This window comes from Schistocerca nitens, chromosome 6, assembly GCF_023898315.1.
Source record: "Schistocerca nitens isolate TAMUIC-IGC-003100 chromosome 6, iqSchNite1.1, whole genome shotgun sequence".
NCBI classification, from domain to species: Eukaryota; Metazoa; Arthropoda; class Insecta; order Orthoptera; family Acrididae; genus Schistocerca; species Schistocerca nitens.
Genome location: NC_064619.1, coordinates 517,711,905 through 517,735,628, shown reverse-complemented (window position 1 = coordinate 517,735,628; position 23,724 = coordinate 517,711,905).

Sequence of the window (23,724 nt, the reverse complement as noted above, 5' to 3'; positions counted from 1 at the left end):
GTGCCAGAGATAGAGCCCTGCAGTCGCGTTAACCTCTGTGGCCTCGGTGGCTCAGATGGATAGAGCGTCTGCCGTGTAATCAAGAAATCCCGGGTTCGAGTCCTGGTCGGGGCACACAGTTTCATCTGTCCCCGTGGACGTATTTCAACGCCTGTAAGCAGCTCAGGGTGTTCATTTCATTGTAATCTCAAGATTGTTTTGAACGCGACAGGCACGGTGCTGTTGGAGGTGGTATGACGTCGCCTTCCTCCGGCCGGTGAACTGAGTTGTTGTTGTTGTTGTTGTGGACTTCAGTCCTGAGACTGGTTTGATGCAGCTCTCCATGCTACTCTATCCTGTGCAAGCTTCTTCATCTCCCAGTACCTACTGCAACCTACATCCTTCTGAATCTGCTTAGTGTATTGATCTCTTGGTCTCCCTCTACGATTTTTACCCTCCACGCTGCCGTCCAATGCTAAATTTTTGATCCCTTGATGCCTCAAAACATGTCCTACCAACCGATCCCTTCTTCTAGTCAAGTTGTGCCACAAACTTCTCTTCTCCCCAATCCTATTCAATACCTCCTCATTAGTTACGTGATCTACCCACCTTATCTTCAGCATTTTTCTGTAGCACCACATTTCGAAAGCTTCTATACTCTTCTTGTCCAAACTGGTTATCGTCCATGTTTCACTTCCATACATGGCTACACTCCATACAAATACTTTCAGAAACGACTTCCTGACACTTAAATCTATACTCGATGTTAACAAATTTCTCTTCTTCAGAAACGATTTCCTTGCCATTGGCAGTCTACATTTTATATCCTCTCTACTTCGACCATCATCAGTTATTTTACTCCCTAAATAGCAAAACTCCTTTAGTACTTTAAGTGTCTCATTTCCTAATCTAATCCCCTCAGCATCACCCAATTTAATTTGACTACATTCCATTATCCTCGTTTTGCTTTTGTTGATGTTCATCTTATATCCTCCTTTCAAGACACTGTCCATTCCGTTCAACTGCTCTTCCAAGTCCTTTGCTGTCTCTGACAGAATTACAATGTCATCGGCGAACATCAAAGTTTTTACTTCTTCTCCATGAATTTTAATACCTACTCCGAATTTTTCTTTTGTTTCCTTTACTGCTTGCTCAATATACAGATTGAATAACATCGGGGAGAGGCTACAACCCTGTCTCACTCCTTTCCCAACCACTGCTTCCCTTTCATGCCCCTCGACTCTTATAACTGCCATCTGGTTTCTGTACAAATTGTAAATGGCCTTTCGCTCCCTGTATTTTACCCCTGCCACCTTCAGAATTTGAAAGAGAGTATTCCAGTTAACGTTGTCAAAAGCTTTCTCCAAGTCTACAAATGCTAGAAACGTAGGTTTGCCTTTTCTTAATCTTTCTTCTAAGATAAGTCGTAAGGTTAGTATTGCCTCACGTGTTCCAACATTTCTACGGAATCCAAACTGATCTTCCCCGAGGTCCGCTTCTACCAGTTTTTCCATTCGTCTGTAAAGAATTCGCGTTAGTATTTTGCAGCTGTGACTTATTAAACTGATAGTTCGGTAATTTTTACATCTGTCAACACCTGCGTTCTTTGGTATTGGAATTATTATATTCTTCTTGAAGTCTGGGTATTTCGCCTGTCTCATACATCTTGCTCACCAGATGGTAGAGTTTTGTCATGACTGGCTCTCCCAAGGCCATCAGTAGTTCTAATGGAATGTTGTCTACTCCCGGGGCCTTGTTTCGACTCAGGTCTTTCAGTGCTCTGTCAAACTCTTCACGCAGTATCTTATCTCCCATTTCATCTTCATCTACATCCTCTTCCATTTCCACAATATTGTCCTCAAGTACATCGCCCTTGTATAAACCCTCTATATACTCCTTCCACCTTTCGGCCTTCCCTTCTTTGCTTAGAACTGGGTTGCCATCTGAGCTCTTGATATTCATACAAGTGGTTCTCTTCTCTCCAAAGGTCTCTTTAATTTTCCTGTAGGCAGTATCTATCTTACCCCTTGTGAGACAAGCCTCTACATCCTTACATTTGTCCTCTAGCCATCCCTGCTTAGCCATTTTGCACTTCCTGTCGATCTCATTTTTGAGACGTTTGTATTCCCTTTTGCCTGCTTCATTTACTGCATTTTTATATTTTCTCCTTTCATCAATTAAATTCAATATTTCTTCTGTTACCCAAGGATTTCTATTAGCCCTCGTCTTTTTACCTACTTGATCCTCTGCTGCCTTCACTACTTCATCCCTCAAAGCTACTCATTCTTCTTCTACTGTATTTCTTTCCCCCATTCCTGTCAATTGTTCCCTTATGCTCTCCCTGAAACTCTGTACAACCTCTGGTTTAGTCAGTTTATCCAGGTCCCATCTCCTTAAATTCCCACCTTTTTGCAGTTTCTTCAGTTTCAATCTGCAGTTCATAACCAATAGATTGTGGTCAGAATCCACATCTGCCCCGGGAAATGTCTTACAATTTAAAACCTGGTTCCTAAATCTCTGTCTTACCATTATATAATCTATCTGATACCTATTAGTATCTCCAGGATTCTTCCAGGTATACAACCTTCTTTTATGATTCTTGAACCATGTGTTAGCTATGATTAAGTTATGCTCTGTGCAAAATTCTACAAGGCGGCTTCCTCTTTCATTTCTTCCCCCCAATCCATATTCACCTACTATGTTTCCTTCTCTCCCTTTTCCTACTGACGAATTCCAGTCACCCATGACTATTAAATTTTCGTCTCCCTTCACTACCTGAATAATTTCTTTTATCTCGTCATACATTTCATCAATTTCTTCATCATCTGCAGAGCTAGTTGGCATATAAACTTGTACTACTGTAGTAGGCATGGGCTTTGTGTCTATCTTGGCCACAATAATGCGTTCACTATGCTGTTTGTAGTAGCTAACCCGCACTCCTATTTTTTATTCATTATTAAACCTACTCCTGCATTACCCCTATTTGATTTTGTATTTATAACCCTGTAATCACCTGACCAAAAGTCTTGTTCCTCCTGCCACCGAACTGAGTTATGCAGCGAGTAATATGGCGACATACAGTTCAACTTGGGTTCCAAACCACGCTGCAGCACGGCATTTTTCACATCAACAAACATTGCCAAATGTGAAACAAGTGATGACATATAAAAATCCTATGACAGACCAGGGATCTGTGGTATCATGTATCGATACCACCACTCAGGCGTCGCAGTTGGCAGCTGAATTGCAAGTTTGCGTCTGACGCCGACAGCGGTCGCGCGGGGATATGGCAGACCCAATGATGCTCACCCACTGAGCCACACCTCCCGCGGCCCTGGGCCACGAGTGCCCTCAGCCTCCGCATACAGGATGACCGGCGGCAGGCATTCAACCCACTTACATTTGGAGCCCCTTCATTATGACACCATCGTTGGTGCTTAGTAAAAAGAGCTCCTTCCTTGCTGACATTGTGATAACTGGACTCTTTTCTTGGTGCATTATTTGTAATGGGTCTTCGTACACTTGGGGAAATACAAGTTACGTAAATTTTCTGTTTACTAACTTGCTTGCGGATCATTTCCGCTCCCATCCAGCCGGCCGGAGTGGCCGAGCGGTTCTAGGCGCTACAGTCTGCAGCCGCGCGATTGCTATGGTCGAATCCTGCCTCGGACATGGATGAGTGTGATGTCCTTAGGTTAGTTAGGTTTAAGTAGTTCTAAGCTCTAGGGGACTCATGACCTCAGAAGTTAAGACACGTACAGCTTGGAGCCATTTTTTTCTGCTCCTATCCAGCTTTCCCAAAACCACAGTTGTAGCACCACTCTGTGGCCCACCTCTCCTTACTCTTATGCACCAGTTCGAGATCTTTGGATATGTAGACTGGCACTTTAACACTGATCCACTTCCTTTCTTTTTTTAGCTTGTACCAATTCATAGTTCATTTTTATTAACTGTCATTCTTTTTAACAGTACAAAGAGCAGTACAATTTACAGAGATCCTGAATAAACACAAAACAACAAACTCTTCAGAGACCAGTTACTGGGAAGCATCAAGCCTGAAAAAATGTACAGTGTCTCCCAGAAATTTTGCGACAAACTTCGAGTTGTAGAGAATGTGTTGAGGAACAATTCGAGGATAGGAAGCCGTGTCATGAAAAGTCGCCCAGAATTTATAGGCGATAGCACCTGCTTCTAGGCCACCCCTTCGGCAGCAAACATGACTCTGTACGCTGACGGACCGTAGACTGAACGTCTCGTAATGTTGTTTGTTATACAGTGCTCCTAAGTGATTGCCACGATCGCCAAGGAGAAGATAGAACTAGATGTTACGTATGCTGTTTATTTCCTTCCTGTGTACCGAAAAACATTCGTCATTTTACAGGGCTCCGAGAGAGAGAAAGAGACACACAGGGAGAAACTTTCCATTCCTCTACCCTGCTCTGTCTTTTTGCGACAGTTTCTCTCACAAATTCACATGTTCTTTCTCAACATCTCCTTCGCTCTCTATGCAAGAATAGCTGCACATCTGCGTCTGGAAGAGTATTTTGTCAGACGGATGAAATGCTTCTTAGTGGCTTATATAACCTAAGTATAAAGTTTTTTTCTAGATCATTGTCTGTTGTACATTCGTCTGTCTCTTAATTAGTGAATCTGAACTTCAAGTGTTTTACTGACACACAATCGATATTCTACATGTGCATCAAGCTGATTTATGCTAATCTAGAGATCTTTTTTCTTTCCTTCTGTGTTCTCGTTTTTACCGTTTCGTGCCTCAGTGTGCAAAAACGGAACCCTTATAAGATCGCTTGGTTCTCCTCCTCTCTATCTGTCTCTCTGTCCGACTGTTAAACACCTTTTTTCTCCAGAACGGGTAGACCTACCAAGTTCAAATTTACGACACATATTAAGGTATATGACCCCTTGGACGGGTAAAAATGTTAAGCTTATAAATCACGTCAATCAGTAGATACGGCCATTTATGTCACTTACTTTGATACTCAAAAACTCATTATCAAAACCAATATGGCGCTTCCCGTTGACCTAGAATCATGAAATCTGGCAAGAAGCAAGGTTTTATAGAAGAAGCAAAGGAAAAATCAGAAAATTTTTAATTTTTTATTATAAAACACGTAAAAATATTTTTTGTTACTTTTTATCCATCTGTTTGTGTCTGATCGTCTGTGAGACCATTTATCTATGGTAAAGTTTGGAGCATCAAGTTCATGTTTATGTAACATACTAACGTCTATGATCCTTTGGAGCCGTAAAACTGTAAGCTTCTAAGTCAGTGCAATCAGAATACACGGCAACTTATGTCACATATTTTGGTGCGCGAAAATTCACTCATCAAAACCTATACAGTATTTGCGGATGGCTCTAAACAGGGGGACTCGGTTGGTTGTGCTGTTGTTTTCCCTGATCGAGTCGTCAAGTTACGGCTTCCTGCGGCGTTTACCATCTTTGATGCCGAATTGTTTGCGATCTTGCGGGCATTGGAGCAGATGAGATGTGTTCCCAGTCTTAAGTTTCTCATTTGTTCTGACTCCCTGAGTGCCCTTCTGACCATGCAACACTTGTACCCAGTGGATACAGTCGTCCAGAACATCCATGATGCCCTACTCCACCTGCAACGGCAGGGAATGAGGTTTGTTTCTGCTGGGTGCCGGGGCACGTGGGTATTAGGGGAAATGAACTGGCGGATGTGGCTGCCAAAGATGCATATTCCCCCCCCCCCCCCCCCCCCCACGTTGTTGAATGTGCCGTCCCCCTCCATGCTGTTACCTCCCTTTTGCGTTTTCGTGTTATGTGTCAATGGGAAGAAGAGTGGCTGGCAGTTGGTGAAAATAAGCTGCGTCTGGTCAAGGCCACCACGCGGCCATGGCGTACGTGCTACCAGTCATTCAGGCGGGATGAGGTTCTCCTCACTCGCCTCCGCATCGGGCACGGTCCCTTAACGCATGGTTTTTTACTCCGGCGGGAGGACCCCCCAATCTGCAGTGCTTGTGGCGTCCAGATTACTGTCCGCCACATTTTACTTGACTGTCCTTTATTCTCTGACCAGAGGGCTGTGGTTTCCTTGCCACCGGATTTGCCCTCTATTTTGCAAGACGACGCAACGATTGTGGTTAAGGTCCTACGGTTTTGTGTCCTGTCCAATTTGTTGCCTCGGATTTTAGGGAGTGGATTTTAATGTGCTGCTGGGTGACTGGCTCACCCAGGTTTTAGGTAAAAGGTCCGCCAGTCACGATTACCTACTTGTTTCACTTCGGTTTCTATGCTCTTTCCTTGTGTTTCCGCCCGCATCTCGTGGTCGTGCGGTAGCGTTCTCGCTTCCCACGCCCGGGTTCCCGGGTTCGATTCCCGGCGGGGTCAGGGATTTTCTCTGCCTCGTGATGGCTGGGTGTTGTGTGCTGTCCTTAGGTTAGTTAGGTTTAAGTAGTTCTAAGTTCTAGGGGACTGATGACCATAGATGTTAAGTCCCATAGTGCTCAGAGCCATTTGAACCTTGTGTTTCCTTTCCTTTTTAGTGCGTTTCTTCTTCTCTTGTTTTGCCTCTGTATGTGAGGATTTCGAACTGCGGCAGGTCTGTGTCTTTTAGCCGTTCTCCTTGTCCGCTGTCTGTCTTCGTCCCTTCACCGCATGTGTTCCTGTTTCTATGCGTTTGGGCGCTGATGACCATGCTGTTTAGCGCCCGAAAACCTTAAACCACACACACACTATACAGTTCTTCCCGGTGACTTTGAATCATGAAATTTGGCAAAAAGCAAGGCTTTTGCTAATTTGTAATTGTATCACACGAAAAATTTATTTTGTCTTTTTTTATCCATCTGTCTGCCTGTTCGTCTATTAAGATCTGTTTTCTCTGGAACAGTCTGGCGCAAAAAGTTCAAATGTATGACGCATATTAAGGTCTATGGTTCCTTGGCGGCGTAAAATTGTAACCTTCTAAGTCAATGAAATCAAAAGACACTCTACTTTATGTCACATATTTTGATACTCGAAAACTCACTCATCAAAAAAACCTGTAGGGTGCTTCCCGTTGGCCTAGAATCAAGAACTTCGGCAAAAAGCAAGGTCTCACATTACAAGTAAGGTACAAAATCTGAAACTTGACAAATTGTAATTATACTTCATAAAAATGTATTTTGCTATTTGAACATAAATTGTATTCATCATGCGTTTAAAGCATAATAGGTGAACATAGTACTTGCAGACATTAAATATAAGTTGTATTCATGTTTTAGTAAGTGGATAAGGAGGAGGAGGAAGAGATTAGTGTTTAACGTCTCGTTGACAACGAGGTGATTGGAGTCGGAGCAGAAGCTCAAATTAGGAAGGGATGGGGAAGAAAATCGGCCGTGCGCCTTCAAAGGAACTATCCCGGCATTTGCCTGAAGCGATTTAAGGAAATCACGGAAAATATAAGTCAGGATTGCCGGTCGCCGGTTTCAACAGTTGTTATACCGAATGTGATTCTAGTGTGCTAACCACTGCGCCACCTCTGTTAGTATAAGGGAACAAAAAAAAAGTTTTACTAAATCTTCTCTCTTTTCATACATAACGTAAAGTCTCCTACTCTCTTCTTTTTGTATGTTCGGGCTTGTCTAAGGAAATACTGTCGTGATTTTGATACAGTTTCGGAATTCCCGTAACCAATATCTTTCCAGTATCGATATCGATAACAGGCCGGCTGGAGTGGCCTTGCGGTTCTAGGCGCTACATGCTGGAGCCGAGCGGCCGCTACGGTCGTAGGTTCGAAGCCTGTCTCGGGCTTGGATGTGTGTGATGTCCTTAGGTTAGTTAGGTTTAATTAGTTCTAAGTTCTAGGCGACTGATGACCTCAGAAGTTAAGCCGCATAGTGCTCAGAGCCATTTGAACCAATCTTTACACCAGGGATAGATAAATTATATATAAATAAGTTTTGTATGGAACCCTTAGTGTGCGATTCCTACTCGCGCTTGGCCAATTTTCGAATATAGCCGTTACACAGCTTAAAACCGAACTCCATCGACAGAAGTATCGGAGGTTGTTCACGAATTCTTTTTATTTTGTTGTCAGGAATCTGTGGTCTCCAGTGGGTGGCTACAGAGTACCTAATTGCACTTCGTTTGACTTCTTTCTCCATTTACATTTATTTTAATTGTTATGTTATTCCAATTAAAGTATTTGCTCAGCAGCGCAAATGTCGACGGCATGCGGTGTGTATCTTGTTTGGAAACAAATTGTTCAGCCACTCACGGCACTTGCTGTTGACAGCGGTAACGTCCACTTTACTCTTCGTACACAAACTTACATCGTTACTGCTCTGTTCTACTGCATGTTTATTTTTCCATCGAAGTGAGTTTTATACGTCCGCCGCCGTAGCTGAGAGTACAGCGCGTCTAATTGCAAAGCGGGGACCCTGAATTTAATTCCCACTACTCCCAAAGATTTGCCATTGGTGGAAAGACTGGAATAGGGTACACTCATGTTCTTGTTGTGATGACAGTTGAGGGGCCGCTTGAATGAGAAGTAGTGCCCTCAAGTTTTAGAAAGCTGAAACGGCGGGAGGGCGATGTGCTGCCCTTCCATAGCATATCCAACTGACGCCATATATTAGACGGTGATAGAGCGGCTGGCTGATATCGGATGGTCTGCTGGGCCGTAGTTAATTTTGCACTGAGGGGTTGTAAGTCTTGGGGTAGCGATATGCACATATACAGATGGCTGCAGTATCGCATATACAAGGTATAAAAGGTAGTGCATTGGCGGAGCTGTCATTTGTAGTCACATGATTCATGTGAAAGAGTATCCGACGTGCCTGTGGCAGCACTACGCCAATTAACGTACGCCTGGAAGGCGAAATGGTACTTGTAGCTGGACGCATGGGACATTCCATTTCGGAAATCGTTAGTTTATTCAATATTCCGAGATCCAGGCCAGCCGCGTTTGTGTAGAGTTGTTCGTGCTAACAGACAAGTAACACTGCGTGAAATGAACCCAGAAATCAATATCGGGCGTACGACGAACGTATTCGTTAGGGCAGTGCGACGAAATTTGATGTTTGTGAGCTGTGGCAGCAGACGACTGACGCTACTGCCTTTGCTAACAGCACGAAATCGCCTCTCCTGGGCTCGTGACCTTATCGTATGGACCGTAGACAACTGGAAAATTGTGGCCTGGTCAGATGAGTCCCGATTCAAGTTGGTAGGAGCTGATGGTAGAGATCGAATGTGTCGCAGACCCCGCGAAGAATGCACCCAAGATGTCGACAGGCTGGCGGTGGCTCCGTAATGTGTTTACACGGAATGGACTGGGTCCTATGTTACAGGTGAATCTATCATTGACTCGAAATGGTTATGTTCGGCTACTTGGAGACCATTTGCAGCCATTCATGGACTTCATGTTCCACAACTGCTCGCGATTGGTTTGACGAAGGTTCGGGACAATTTGAGAGAATGATTTGGCCACCCAAATCGTCCGACGTGGTTCCCATCGAACATTTATGGGACACAATCGAGAGGTCATTTCGTACTCGAAATCCTGCACTGGCAACACTTCCGTAATTACGGACTGCAGTAGAATCTGTGGACTGCAGGGCACTTCCATCGACTTGTTGAGTTCATGCCACGTCAAGCTGCTGCACTACACCGGGAGAGAGGAGGCCCGGCGCGATATGACGAGGTATCCCACGACCTCTGTCACCTCACCTGTGCAAGGACAGTGATATGCAGCAGTGTTGTGAGGCCTTACTGATTAGGAGTTGCTGGCATGTTCGTCGTGTGTGGGTTCACTGAATGCAATGGAAGAGCAGCACAACAACGCTCCGTGAGCTGTTCCCGCAGCAGTGGCAACCAGATAACAGTAATTTGGCACCTGAGGGTTGCTGCATTAAGCTGTGTTTTGTGTTGTACGTTTCGGTAATCCAAATTCCGGGCTTTTAATGTTGTGGAGGTATTTTCACGAAATCAAAGATAACACTGACAACAAGACAGAAATGGATCAAATGGCTCTGAGCACTATGGTATTTAACGTCTGAGGTCATCAGCCCCTTAGAGCTTAGAACTACTTGAACCTAACTAATCTAAGGACATCACACACATCCATGCCCGAGGCAGGATTCGAACCTGCGAGTGTGGCGGTCGCGCGGTTCCAGACTGAAGTGTCTACAACCGTTCGGCCACACCGGCCGGCCAACAAGATAGAAAGATAACAGGGACAACGAACCAGATAAATGGTTCAAATGGCTCTGAGCACTATGGGACTTAACTTCTGAGGTCATCAGTCCCCTAGAAGTTAGAACTTCTTAAACTGAACTAACCTAATGACATCACACACATCCATGCCCGAGGCAGGATTCGAACCTGCGACCGTAGCGGTCGCGCGGTTCCAGACTGTAGCGCCTAAACCGGATAAATCACAATTACATTGTTAGTCTAGAGCGAAGTAATAATTAATGATTGTTTGATGAAGGTTTGTTGAATAATTCCTTGCTATTCATTGCCATATATTTCAAATGCTGTTGTCCCGTAACCCACTCAGTGGTTTCCTGTGACGTTTCGTGCTTTTACGATTTAATCAGAAAATTCCTCAGTCTATTTTCGGGCCTTATCCCCACCACCCTGTCATACCTACTTCATAAACTGTTATTTTCAAATCGCCGACTAAATATATTATGCACTCTTTAATTGTGCTCCACAGTTTTCAAGAAAGTCATTCTTGTGCACGTCACTCAAAGCTGCTAAAATCCTTATAACCTGTAACTAGTTTCGACAGTTTATATTAACATTTCGTGTATGCCACATGCCCATTATTTTCAAATATATTTAACGTCCAGTCAGTGCTGTGGAAGTAAGTAGATCTGACGCATAGCACATCCTCTGACCACATAAACAACGAGAGGTTATTTTACAATAATGGACATGTAGTATACATCATTTTAAATTTCTAAGTCTACCAAATGATGATATAAACTGTCGAAACTAGCTGCAGAATTTCGGAAGTTATCTCTCATTAATAAGGTATTATTCGTTTATTTGTGTTTCTGTACTTTTCAGTTATTCCCAGTAAGCTTGAATTCGCGGTATCTTGGCTGAACCTCAGTTCTTGATGGTTTACGATTTTAATATCTATATTTCTAATAGCAAGCTGTCGCCTTTTGTTCCAGACTAACAGGAAATCTATTTTTAAATATACCGCTCCTTTCGTCCCTCATTTCTACTCTGTATGTTATTTCTTTCAGTAACCCCCTCTCTTCCGTCCCCCCAACCCGGTTCTACCGTTTTCAGTTGCCTTCACTAAACTAATTCCTCAACTATTTCAGTAACATCATTGTTACTACTGATTGTCTTCCTCCCAACTAAAGATCATCCGTAATTTTTTAATTAATGTAGTTTTTGACCCACTAAACAGTTTTAATTAATGAAGTTTTCCTTCAGATGAGACGTGAAAAACAGTGTTTACTGCAGACGGAACATGAAGTCTGTTACTTCTTCGCACCAGTTCAGTTATTCAAAAGAAACATCATTACCAAAGATCAATTTGTTAAACTGATGTCACGTTGCCTACATGAGTTACAGTGCGAATCGGTGGATATTTATGAGTGACAGTGGCTGTCCACCACACCCTATTAAGGCCATCGAAACTCGAAACAACAGTAACGATAAATGTGGGGGAGAGAGGATTAGATAAGGAAAAAGTCTGTCAGAGAGAGACAAGGGTGTCCGCTTTCACCCAGTCTTTTTAAAATTTTTGTTAACAATGGCCTAAAAAATAATATTAGCTAATAATTAATTATGTAAAGAATCACTACAGTTTGTAGATAATAAAGAAACAGCACAAGAAAGTGAATATACGATCCAGCTAGCAGTGGCTCAGCTAAGTGACAGATATGAGTCATACAGTTTTAAAATCTCATTACACATGACTATAGTCATAGCCTTTCCCTGTGGTGGCGCTTTTGCGGCGACAAGGCCGAGTCTGTCTCCTCAGGGGGGTGATTGGCTAGAGGTCTTTCTTCGCGAACCATGCCTTCGCCTACTGTAGAGACTGTCTGCGAGGTGACGAGGCCTCACGCTGCAGTTTGCTCCGGCGATGATGATGATGATGTTTGGTTTGTGGAGCGCTCAACTGCGCCGTCATCAGCGCCCGTACGAAGTCTGAATTTTTACACAGCCCAGTTTTTTTACACAGACCAATCTATCCATTGTCACGAATGATGATGACGATGATGAAATGTTGAGGACAACACAAACACCCACTTCCCGGGTCTGATCCGGCGAATTGCCTGCTGTCTTGGTTAGGTGGACGCGGCAACCTACATCGTCCATGACTGACTTCAGCCTAATGCAGGAACCGAGTTGAGATGCAGATTTCGCGGGCCTTAATGTGTCAGTAGCGCTTTGCGAGATCAACTTTTACTCTGTCAGCAGTAAGTGTCGTTCGTTGTTCTTGTCCGATCGTTCTACTGACCGTGATTTGGCCAATGCATTACAGGTGGATCAGCTTCCCGAACGTCATTAAGCCTAATTCTTATTTGATTGTAATTCTCACCTTGGACCGTCGGTGTATGCCTTTGTAAATTCCTGGAGTTAAACTCTTCCTCTCAAGCTTAACATTTGTGCTCTATTTCCATAGTGTTTTCGCGGAAGGCTTGTGCAGGCTTTCACTTGCGGTCTGGTTTGTGATCTGAGGCAAGTTTTAGAATACATACTAGTTCTATTCTGTGTTGACAAAGACAGGCACTAACGCAATTTTGTTATTTCCGTGTTTGTAGCCTCGTGTAACGTTCTCTTCGGTACATTTACAGTAAGACTTTTTTTTAGTTGTAACGTACGCTATTGTACTCGATAATTTAAAAATCAGCTTCACTGAATTTAAATATTTCCTTTGGTTTAGTAACTGAGAAGAAAAAGGCTTCTGTTGTAGGTTCGCATATCACTGTTGTGTAGAAGAGGCCTGTGTACGTTTTGTCATTCGCTTGCTACGTAAATTTAATTCATTTTCTGTGTCTTCTAGAATTGTTCTAAATCGAGAAACTTCGTGGCTCATAAAAGTAAAGCTCTCGTTAATAACTGAAAAGTTTAAGTCCCACTATATCGTACTGCTCCATCTGCTTCACGGACGTGCGTAATTTATTTTCCTTTTAAAACTTTTTTTTTTAATTATCCTGCTCTGTCAGCTTCACGGACATGTATAGTTTGTTTATTTTTCGAAAGTTCTGATTGTTTTGCCTGTTTGTTTTAATACTGATCATAAGACATTCTACTCTTTCTGCTTCACAGGTGTCCGAAAGGCTCTGTTTTAAAAACTTTGGATTAGCCGTTTCACAGTCTGCTTCAAAGACTTGTATGATTCGTTTTCTTTTTAATCTTGCTCATTAACGGTTTCTGTCAAATAATTTGATAAGATTTGAAAGCGCTGTTGAGTCTGCTTCAAGGAGAGATGCCATTTCTTGTTGACTTTAAAAATTATTTTGCATTTATTGTTTCTAAAGTGTCGGCAGAAGTGCCAACACCGTGTTGTTTGACGAAGCCGAAATGCACGCTATAAACTCACGCAGGCTGGCGTGAGGTCTGAAACAGGATACTTAATGAATGCTATAAAGAAAAGTACGTAGCTGCTGGAATACTTAACTTTAATCAAAAAATGGTTCAAATGGCTCTGAGCACTATGGGACTCAACTGCTGAGGTCATTAGTCCCCTAGAACTTAGAACTAGTTAAACCTAACTAACCTAAGGACATCACACACATCCATGCCCGAGGCAGGATTCGAACCTGCGACCGTAGCGGTCTCGCGGTTCCAGACTGCAGCGCCAGAACCGCGCGGCCACTTCGGCCGGCTAACTTTAATCCACAGTTGGTGAACATTGGTCTTGTTACTGTACATGCTTCATTAGATACATAGCAAAGGATAAATAGCGCCTTGCTAGGTCGTAGCAATTGACTAAGCTGAAGGCTATGCTAACTATCGTCTCGGCTAATGAGAGCGTAATTCTCAGTGAACCTTTCCTAGCGACGTCGGCTGTACAACTGGGGCGAGTGCTAGTAAGTCTCTCTAGACCTGCCGTATAGCGGCGCTCGGTCTGCAATTACTGACAGTGGCGACACGCGGGTCCGACGTATACTAATGGACCGCGGCCGATTTAAAAGCTACCACCTAGTAAGTGTGGTGTCTGGCGGTGACACCACAGTTTCACTATCTGCTTCACAGACATGTGTAGCACCTTAACTGTCAGCCGTCTGTCAATGTTTATTACAGGAACTGTTGCTAAAATTTTTGTTAAATTTTTGCCCATTTATCAGAATCTGAAGATTTCTTTTCAGTCTGCTGATCCTTGTAATCAAAAGTTTGTCCGTTGTGAAGAATGCGTTTTACTTGTTCTGATAATTGCCCCTGTGGCAAATAAATAATTATCTGCTTTTAAATTATTTTATTTACGTTCATCGCCTTGCCACTGCCACATCATAGCTCCTTAACAGTTGAGTATGTAGAGATGAGATTCTTCTCGTGAGTGAAGGGCTGAAAAAGGAGAGATCTAGTGATAAATGCAGGCACTAACAGTGAACTGAATGTATGTGTTGTTAATCGGGAAACAAAGGAATACAAAGGTAAGTGGCTAAAACGTCTGAACAGAATGTGAGATGAAAGATTGAGATCGGTCAAAGAAATGGTGAGCATAAAATTTGTGAAGATGAAACAACCTGGCTAATCCCTGCACACAAGATGATGACAATGATGACGAATGAAGATGACATAACACGGTTACTTATTATCTCATTGCCTATTACCAGAATACTGTTATTTTACTATGAAGATATAACTGAGGGGCTAAGTGTTTCTGTTCCTAACTGGAGTATCGTACATCGTGACATATAATCCTTTAACCAAGACTCGAATAACAATCTCCACACTCGCTATCGTTTTGTGGAAATAAACCAAGATGGGAAGGACGTCTATTCTGGACTAATATTCAGTCAAATGTAACGTCTAAACTTGCAGATAAAAGCAAACTTGAATTCCTAGACGCTCATTAAACAACACATACATAAACAGATACAAATACAACTTTACAATAGGATTTGTATAAATATTTAGATAAGTAAAGTGGGTCATGTCTCACTTCAGGTAGAGTTACTGTATATTAACGTCGCTAATGCAGATTTACTTGTGTGAAGTCATGGATGTTGGACTTGTTGGAAACTTATAGAAATCTGTCTAACAGATTATGTGAAAATAATTGTAACTGAACTGAACCTGTGCTAAGAGCTGGCTAAAACAGTTACTGCTGACATGTGCATAGTAGTATATGCGTAGTAGTCTGTGACAAGAGTGGTTTTCGAGTATTATGCTAACACAGAGTCACAGTTGAGCTTATCTCCAAAATAATTATGTTATTACAGAAATTGAAGTAAGATATAAGAAATGTTTTGGAACAATGTAACACTACTTCTGCAATATAAAAACGTTTTAATACTTGTGTTATACTGTAATGCCAAGTGCACGACTACGAGTAATGACATATCTTTCTCTGAAGAATAAAATGTATTTTTTTTTACTATTATTTACTGGAATAGTTATCTCTCTTCAAAAAAGCTTGACTGTAAACTATATTAAAATACTGTAAGTGGCGTGTTACTTGCTCACTTATACGTTTCTTCCACAGTTCGTTGTGAAAACAAAAAATGGTTCAAATGGCTCTGAGCACTATGGGACTTAACTTCTGTGGTCATCAGTCCCCGAGAACTTAGAACTACTTAAACCTAACTAACCTAAGGACATCACACACATCAATGCCCGAGGCAGGATTCGAACCTGCGACCGTAGCGGTCACGCGGTTCCAGACTGAATCGCCTAGAACCGTACGGCCACACCGGCCGGCCGTTGTGAAAACAGTTGCATCCAAGGATGTCACCCTCATCTGTCTCTGCAGCGATGGCTTTGACTGAAGAAGAACATTGGTGACCCCAGCTCAAGATGCAGCTGTAGCTGCTAAGATGCCGATGAGTCATCTTGAAAATATATAAAATTAACTATAAAATGGTTGATTAAAATTTCTGCTTCAGCACTCTGTACTTGCAACTAAAAACTCCTTTAAATGTTTTGGATGTGATAATAAGTGGGTTAACGCTCGAACACGTAGTTTTAATTGTAACAATGGACACCCATGCAATAATGCGGTGTATCAGCCGCAAAGTAAGTATACGAAAGCGCGTAAATGCTCTGTTTCTGAAGTTGTGAATAATTTACGGCACATCCTATCAGGGTAGTTCATTGGCACGTCTCCAATTTATTTAGTTTCTCACTTTTAGAGTTAATCTGTGGTAGGACCTTACAATAATTAGTTATGACAATACCTACACCGTTTCGTGTCTGTTTATAGTAGCACAAAGATTGCTTAGAAGTCACTGTGTTTCACTGGGTCTCACTTCTTATCAGTCTAAACATAATACCGTTATTCTTTTCCTCACGCAGTCACTGTTAATGTAGTGTACCCTCGCGTTTCTTTGATGAACACCGTGTAACTATTGCTCCATCTATATCTTGAATTCTTCTTGCTTCTATCATCGTCTATCCCCGATCCTCGTGATAAATCTTACGATCTTCCATCTTCTTTGTTTTTATCTTCTCCCCCCCTCAGCCTCTCTTTTCCGCCGAAAACTGCAAAACTGTATGTTTCTTCTTAAGATTTAATGACTCATTACAGCAATGACACCATGTTGAGTCGCTTGCAGATTCTTCATTACTCTTGAGATGATCTTTTGAGAACTGTTTCAGTCAACCTGATCTTCAAATGGTTCTTCTTTCTGGTTTCTCTCTGCTTTAAATAAACTTAATCTTTCCGAAACTGTCGATCAGGAACTTCCGCGAATGTAACACCGACCGAAATACATTTCTGACTCCGACTTCTCATTTTCAGCTGTCCACACATCAAAAATGGTTCAAATGGCTCTGAGCACTATGGGACTCAACTGCTGAGGTCATAAGTCCCCTAGAACTTAGAACTACTTAAACCTAACTAACCTAAGGACAACACACACATCCATGCCCGAGGCAGGATTCGAACCTGCGACCGTAGCGGTCGCGCGGTTCCAGACTGTAGCGCCAGAACCGCTCGGCCACCATCGGCCGGCCTGTCCACACATCGGTATTTAAATTACAGAGATATAACTTTATCCTACGGATGCACAGCGCTTTCTGCTTACAGGCATAATTTTACATTTGATCGTACTTGACGTGAAACAAACATACATTTGCACATGCCGTTTGCATACTAAAAAAAAATGGTATTACATTTGGGTTTGTATTACGAACTCGAATCACGAATACCATATACTGCGCTAACTACAATGCAGAAATTTCCAACGCAGACTAATAGATCTCTAGTACGCTACATGTCTTCCGTTCTCTTTGTTGTAACTAAGAACAATTACCTCATTATTCCATATACAAGAATAATGACGGAAGTTCCATTTTTATATCTCATCTTGCTTTTATCTACTCCATGGCTTCTTCTAACTCACAGTTCATTTCCATCAAGGTTATACTACTGCATCTCTTTCTTTTACTGTATTTCGGTAGCTTCTTTTTTCTGTCAATTTATTTTTGCGCTTTCTCTTCAAAGACCAACCAAAAGTAATTATGTAGAAATCTTCGAAGACCTCTAAATAGAAACTTGAAAATTACATAAGAGCGAGCTGACTATTATTAGTCTATTACGATGAACATTTCTTCCTTTGTTAGTTGGCAACAGCAAAATATTTTCGCATTTGGAGGAAAAAGTTGATGATTGAAATTTCGTGAAAAAGGAGCTCGCCGCAACGAAACCCTCCTTTATTTTAACGAATGTCACCCGAACTCGAATATCGTATCCCTCACATTCTCTCGATAGTAAAAAACGAACTGCCTTCTATGAACTTTTTTCGAAGTCCTCCCTCAATTCTATTACGGAATAATCCCGTACTGCACGGACGAGCGACGTGTAGGCAGTCTCTTTGGTGCGTTTCTTGTATCTTCTAACTGTTCTATTAATAAATCGCATTCTTTGTTTCGCCTTCCCCACAGTTATATCTATTTAATCGTTCAAATTTAAGTTGTTCGTAATTTTACCCTTAGATATCTTGATTTGTGTGATTTATCGCATAACCGCAATTTAATACATTCCTTTTACACTGAGGTGGCTTAGGTCATGGAATGGCGGTTTGCTGACTTTAGTATTGGGTACAGAAGGTATACACTGGCAGCGCATATGGTGAGCGGTCATTTTTACTCAGGAGATTGTTGTGAAAGGATCTCCGACGTCATTATGGCCACACGACGGAATTAACAGACTTTAAATGAGAATGGCGGTTGGAGCTACACGCATGGAACATTCCATTTCAGAAATCGTTAGGCACTTCAGTATTCTGAGGTCAAGAGTGTGCCAAGTACCGAGAATACAAAATTTCAGGTATTATCACTCATCACGGACAACGCAATGGCCAACGGCCTTCACGTAACGACTGAGAGTAGCGACGTTTGCATAGAGTTGTCAATGCTAACAGACAGGGAACACCGCATGAAATAACCGGAGAAATCAATGTGGGACGTACAACGAACGTACCCGTTACGACAGTGTGGCGAAATTTGGCGTTAACAAGCTATGGCAATAGATGACCTCTGCTAACAGCGCATCGCCTGCAGCGCATTTCCTGGGTATGTGACCATAACGGTTGGACCCTAGACGATTCTGAAGTCGTAGCCCGAGCAGATGACTCCCGATTTCAGTCGGTAAGGGGCTCCGTAATGCTCGACGGTTTCAGTTCGTCAGTAGATGAGGTCTCACTGGTCTTGTATTAGCTGTGGCCGTTTCTTGGAGATTCCACTTCACAATCACGTTACCAGTAGTCGAACGTGGCAGGTTTATAATGGTTGAAATGTCCACCGCGGAGTAGTTACTGAGGAGACATCTAATGACTAGCACACGTCCGAAGTCACTGAGTCCTCCTGACCGATCCACTGTGCCATCACTGTTTCTCTACTGACAAAGAAATACTGCCCGTCCCCATTATACAGGTGGATACGCCCCTCACGAAATGTAGTGGTGGATTTCGCGTGTAAGACGTATATATTTCTATTGTCTATTGTCAAACCATAATTTATGAAAGATATTTATATTTTATTAATAGGATTAAGTAGGAATAATTAACATTTGTCATTTTGGAAATAATTGTGGTAGCAGGGAATGTCTGCATCAAAGTATTGTTGGCGGGAGAGACCGCACATTGATATTATTTTAAAAAGGGCGGGAGAGACCGCGTATGGATACATTTTAAGAAAAGAGCGGGAAAGACCGCGCATAGATACATTTTGTAATGGTAGCAGGGATTGTCTGCACCAGAAAGCATTGTTGGCGGAAGACACTTTAGCGTTCGTAGGAAGTCAGTAGTAAGCGAGATGTGAAGTGAGTCGGTAGCAGGTCTGAAGCGAGAGGTTGAAAGGAGCAGTGTGCCTGCCAGCCACCAGCTATGATTTACGAGGGATTATAAACGGATGTACAGAGACATCAGCTAACTATTATTATAAGAGGAACTAATATTATTGATTCTATTTTTTTTTTTAGTAACTCAAGACTACTGAAAGTATGTTTGCGCAATGCTAGTTATAAGATTACTGTAAAAAGTAAGTCCCATTTGAACGTTTGTAAAATCATTTCATTACCAACAGTAAATATTTGAAGAATCATTTTCAGAATATAATTCATTTTTGCCAGCAATATTGCATTATTGATTATAAACCATCCCAAAAACGATCAACGATTTTACTGTTGTCAACAAAAACTTTAACCATGAATTACGTAACTTCAGTCAAATTAATTAAAGAATAACGTCAGCACTGCTATTAAAGAATAACGTCAGCTTTGCTAATAAATACAGCCACTTATTATGACAGCCCACCAGCAGCTAATAGAGTATAGTAAAACAGAGTAAGCATATTCCTGCCGCAGTTCGATGTAGCAGTCAGATGGCGATCCAGTAACAGTGAGAAAGGTAAGGAACAGTTTCGGGTTATTGCAGGTAACGACTGAGGGCCACGACGACGACAAATTCTATGTTTCGTCGAAATAATCAGCAAATCACTTTTAATAAGCAGTATTTCAATGTGTATTCGAAGATTGCACTTATTATTATTGAGAAAGAGAATTAATTTCAAAGGGAAGATTTCATGCCTCCCGGTGTGGCCGTGCGGTTCTAGGCGCCTCAGTCTGGAACCGCGCGACCGCTACGGTCGCAGGTTCGAATCCTGCCTCGGGTATGGATGTGTGTGATGTTTTTAGGTTAGTTAGGTTTAAGTAGTTCTAAGTTCTAGGGGACTGATGATCTTCTTGAGTCCCATAGTGCTCAGAGCCATTTGAACCATTTGAAGATTTCATTTGTTATTATTAAGCAAGAGATAGAAATCCTAAGGGAAGGTTTCATAGGTTATTGTAGAAGGGAAGGTTGCGTAACAAAAGAGATATAAAAGAGATATAGAGGAGTCGGGAAGGTTTCACAGGTTACATGGGGATGTTCGGATACTTTTGATCAGATCGACTACACTTCATTTTAAATTCTTTCTTTTTTCATGTTCGGATACTTTTGATCAGATAGTCTACACTTCATTTTAAATTCTTTCTTTTTTCCATTTTGTATCGTTTAAACTTTTTTAGAGGAGTATTATTCCCCTGCCACTCTGAGAGTAGGGAGTGAAATAAAAATAAGAAAAAAGGTCTATTTCACTTGTCATCATCAAAGTAGAAGATGAAATTGTCTCTTGAGATGGAGCGAGATGGCGCAGTGATAGACTTTGAAAGTGTGACAGACGGGGAGCGTTTCTTAAATCGCTGTGTTCGACCGCGGTATAGTTTTCCACTGATAACTTGCATCACCTGAACGCATCACGCACAGTGCATGTTGTGGCGCGGATACAGCTTACTCGGCTGGCACCAGCCGGGCACGGGATGGTACAGTACGTACACACCGCCCCCGGTTCGTCGCGCTCCGGAGACGGCATAACTCACGAGCCGAGGCGGCTCCGCTGTAAACACGGGCCGCCAAATAATTTACGCTGCGTATTTTCCCCTAACTTATGGTTTCCGAGTTGTTAAATTGCAAGTTTACTTTGTGTATGACCGTAAATACGCTTTTACGGTCGGCGGCGTGTCCCCATATTTACCGCCTCCACGCGCCTGCGCCGACGTTTACGGATAATCCCTCCTCGGCGCTGGGCGGCAGCTGCGAGGCCTCGGCCGGCGCAAGAAGTCCTCCGGAGGCGCTGTCGGGCGCGCAGCTGGTATTGACATAGTGCGCCCGAACGGAGGCAGCGGCCGCCGCTTCACATCGCGCCGCTCACACCGGCGCAAATAAACAAGCCTAATCTCCTCCTACTATCTGCCTACTGTGTCCTTACTGCTGCGGTAAATTAGTTTCGTGCTCCAAACAGGTGGGACAAAATAAGTCCGTTGCGATAAAAAAAATGCACAGGCACCAACCTGTTGTAATGCTTATTCCACTTCGGCCGTACGGCTTAAAGAAATAGTCCTAATTTGGTGTGTGATTTGTAGCCACACGCATCCTCTTTTTTTTTCTTTCAAATTTTTTACTAGCAACGGGGAAGTGTTGTTTGGAGTGCCAAAGACTTTGCCGAGAGCCGCCTCTGTTACTGCAATCGTTAAAACGTAATATTATGGTGGTACACTTCACGGAAGAGACTGTTCTATGGGCAGTGAGGGAACGAGGGTTCATCTTTGTAGTTTGGCTAGTATAGGGTAAGCAAGCATTAGATTGGAGTTTCCGATTACATACTAGTGCCTTGGACTACCGAACAACGCGCGGAGTAGCCGCGCGGTTTGAGGAGCTATGTCACGGATTGCGCGGCCCCTCCCGCCGGAGGCTCGAGTTCTCCCTCGGGCATGGGTGTGTATGATGTTGTTAGCACAAGTTATTTTAAGTTAGTTTACATCTACATCTACATCTACATGATTACTCTGCAATTCACATTTAAGTGTTTGGCAGAGGGTTCATCGAACTACAATCATACTATCTCTCTACCATTCCACTCCCGAACAGCGCGTGGGAAAAACGAACACCTAAACCTTTCTGTTCGAGCTCTTATTTCTTTTATTTTATTTTGATGATCATTCCTACCTATGTAGGTTGGGCTCAACAAAATATTTTCGCATTTGTAAGAGAAAGTTGCTGACTGAAATTTCGTAAATAGATCTCGCCGCGACGAAAAACGTCTTTGCTTTAATGACTTCCATCCAAACTCGCGTATCATATCTGCCACACTCTCTCCCCTATTACGTGATAATACAAAACGAACTGCCCTTTTTTGCACCCTTTCGATGTCCTCCGTCAATCCCACCTGGTAAGGATCCTACACCGCGCAGCAATATTCTAACAGAGGACGAATGAGTGTAGTGTAAGCTCTTAGTGGACTTGTTGCATCTTCTAAGTGTCCTGCCAATGAAACGCAACCTTTGGCTCGCCTTCCCCACAATATTATCTGCTGTGTTGGCAGAAGAGCCAACACCGTGTTGCTAGAGGAGGCCGAAATCCACGCGTTTAATTACACGCAGACTGGCGTGAGGTCTGGAACAGGTCAGAGAAATAAGACTAGCAAAACAGGAGGTAACTGGTAGAATACTTAACTTTAATCCATAATCGGTGTACATCGCTATTGACGGTACATTAGTAATAAGCTCAATATAACTGGTAATGGCGCCTTGCTAGGTCGTAGCAAATGACGTAGCTGAAGGCTATGCTAACTATCGTCTCGGCAAATGAGAGCGCAGTTGTCAGTGTAGCATCGCTAGCAAAGTCGGCTGTACAACTGGGGCGAGTGCTAGTAAGTCTCTCTAGACCTGCCTTGTGGCGGCGCTCGGTCTGCGATCACTGACAGTGGCGACACGCGGGTCCGACGTATACTAATGGACCGCGGCCGATTTAAAGGCTACCACCTAGCAAGTGTGGTGTCTGGCGGTGACACCACATTCCTCCCCCGCAAATCGGCGTACGGCTGTGTTATAAGGCTTCCGCCCGCCGTGGGGAGGACCCCATGTTGACGTATGCGACGAGGTGGGGAGCCTAACAACAGGCGAGGCTGTGCCACCCGCACCCGGCCATTCGGTCCGAGGGGAGCGAGGAAACGCCTGAAAACCTAGTCCAGGGCGCACGCCAACGTGCGGTGTATGCGCCCTTAGAGAGACAGGAGGGGCCGAAGGGTAGACCTCCATCGGGGCGGTGCACCCGACAGGCGAACACGACATCTGGTCCGGAGCGGGCAAGAGTTCCATGTCGGAGGACAGCTGGTCACGGGAAGCGATCGGCGGCGCGTGACCCAGGGAGGCGCCCGGCGGCTGCAGCGACGCGTCCACTGCAGGCGGCGCCGGCGGGAGGACCGGCGGCGGCGGCGGCGGCGGCGGCGGCGCGTCGCCATGGGGCAAAATGGAAGGCATCGTCGGTAACACCTGGGGATGAGGCGAGCCAGTAGATGGGTCCCCAGGGCGCTGACCTGACGGCACCGTCGCTGAAAGCAGACGGGGAGCGGCAGAACCCGTGCGACGACAGAGGCGCAGCTGATTTAGATGCCGACGCACCTCACCAGAGGCCCCCAAAACCAGATGCATAGCGCGGCCGAGGCAGCGAAGAATGCGCCCTGCGAGCCAACGCCGTGAACCGTGATAGTTGCGATAATATACAACGGCGCCTGGAGCAAAAGCAGGTGGCTACCGCTGCACAGGAA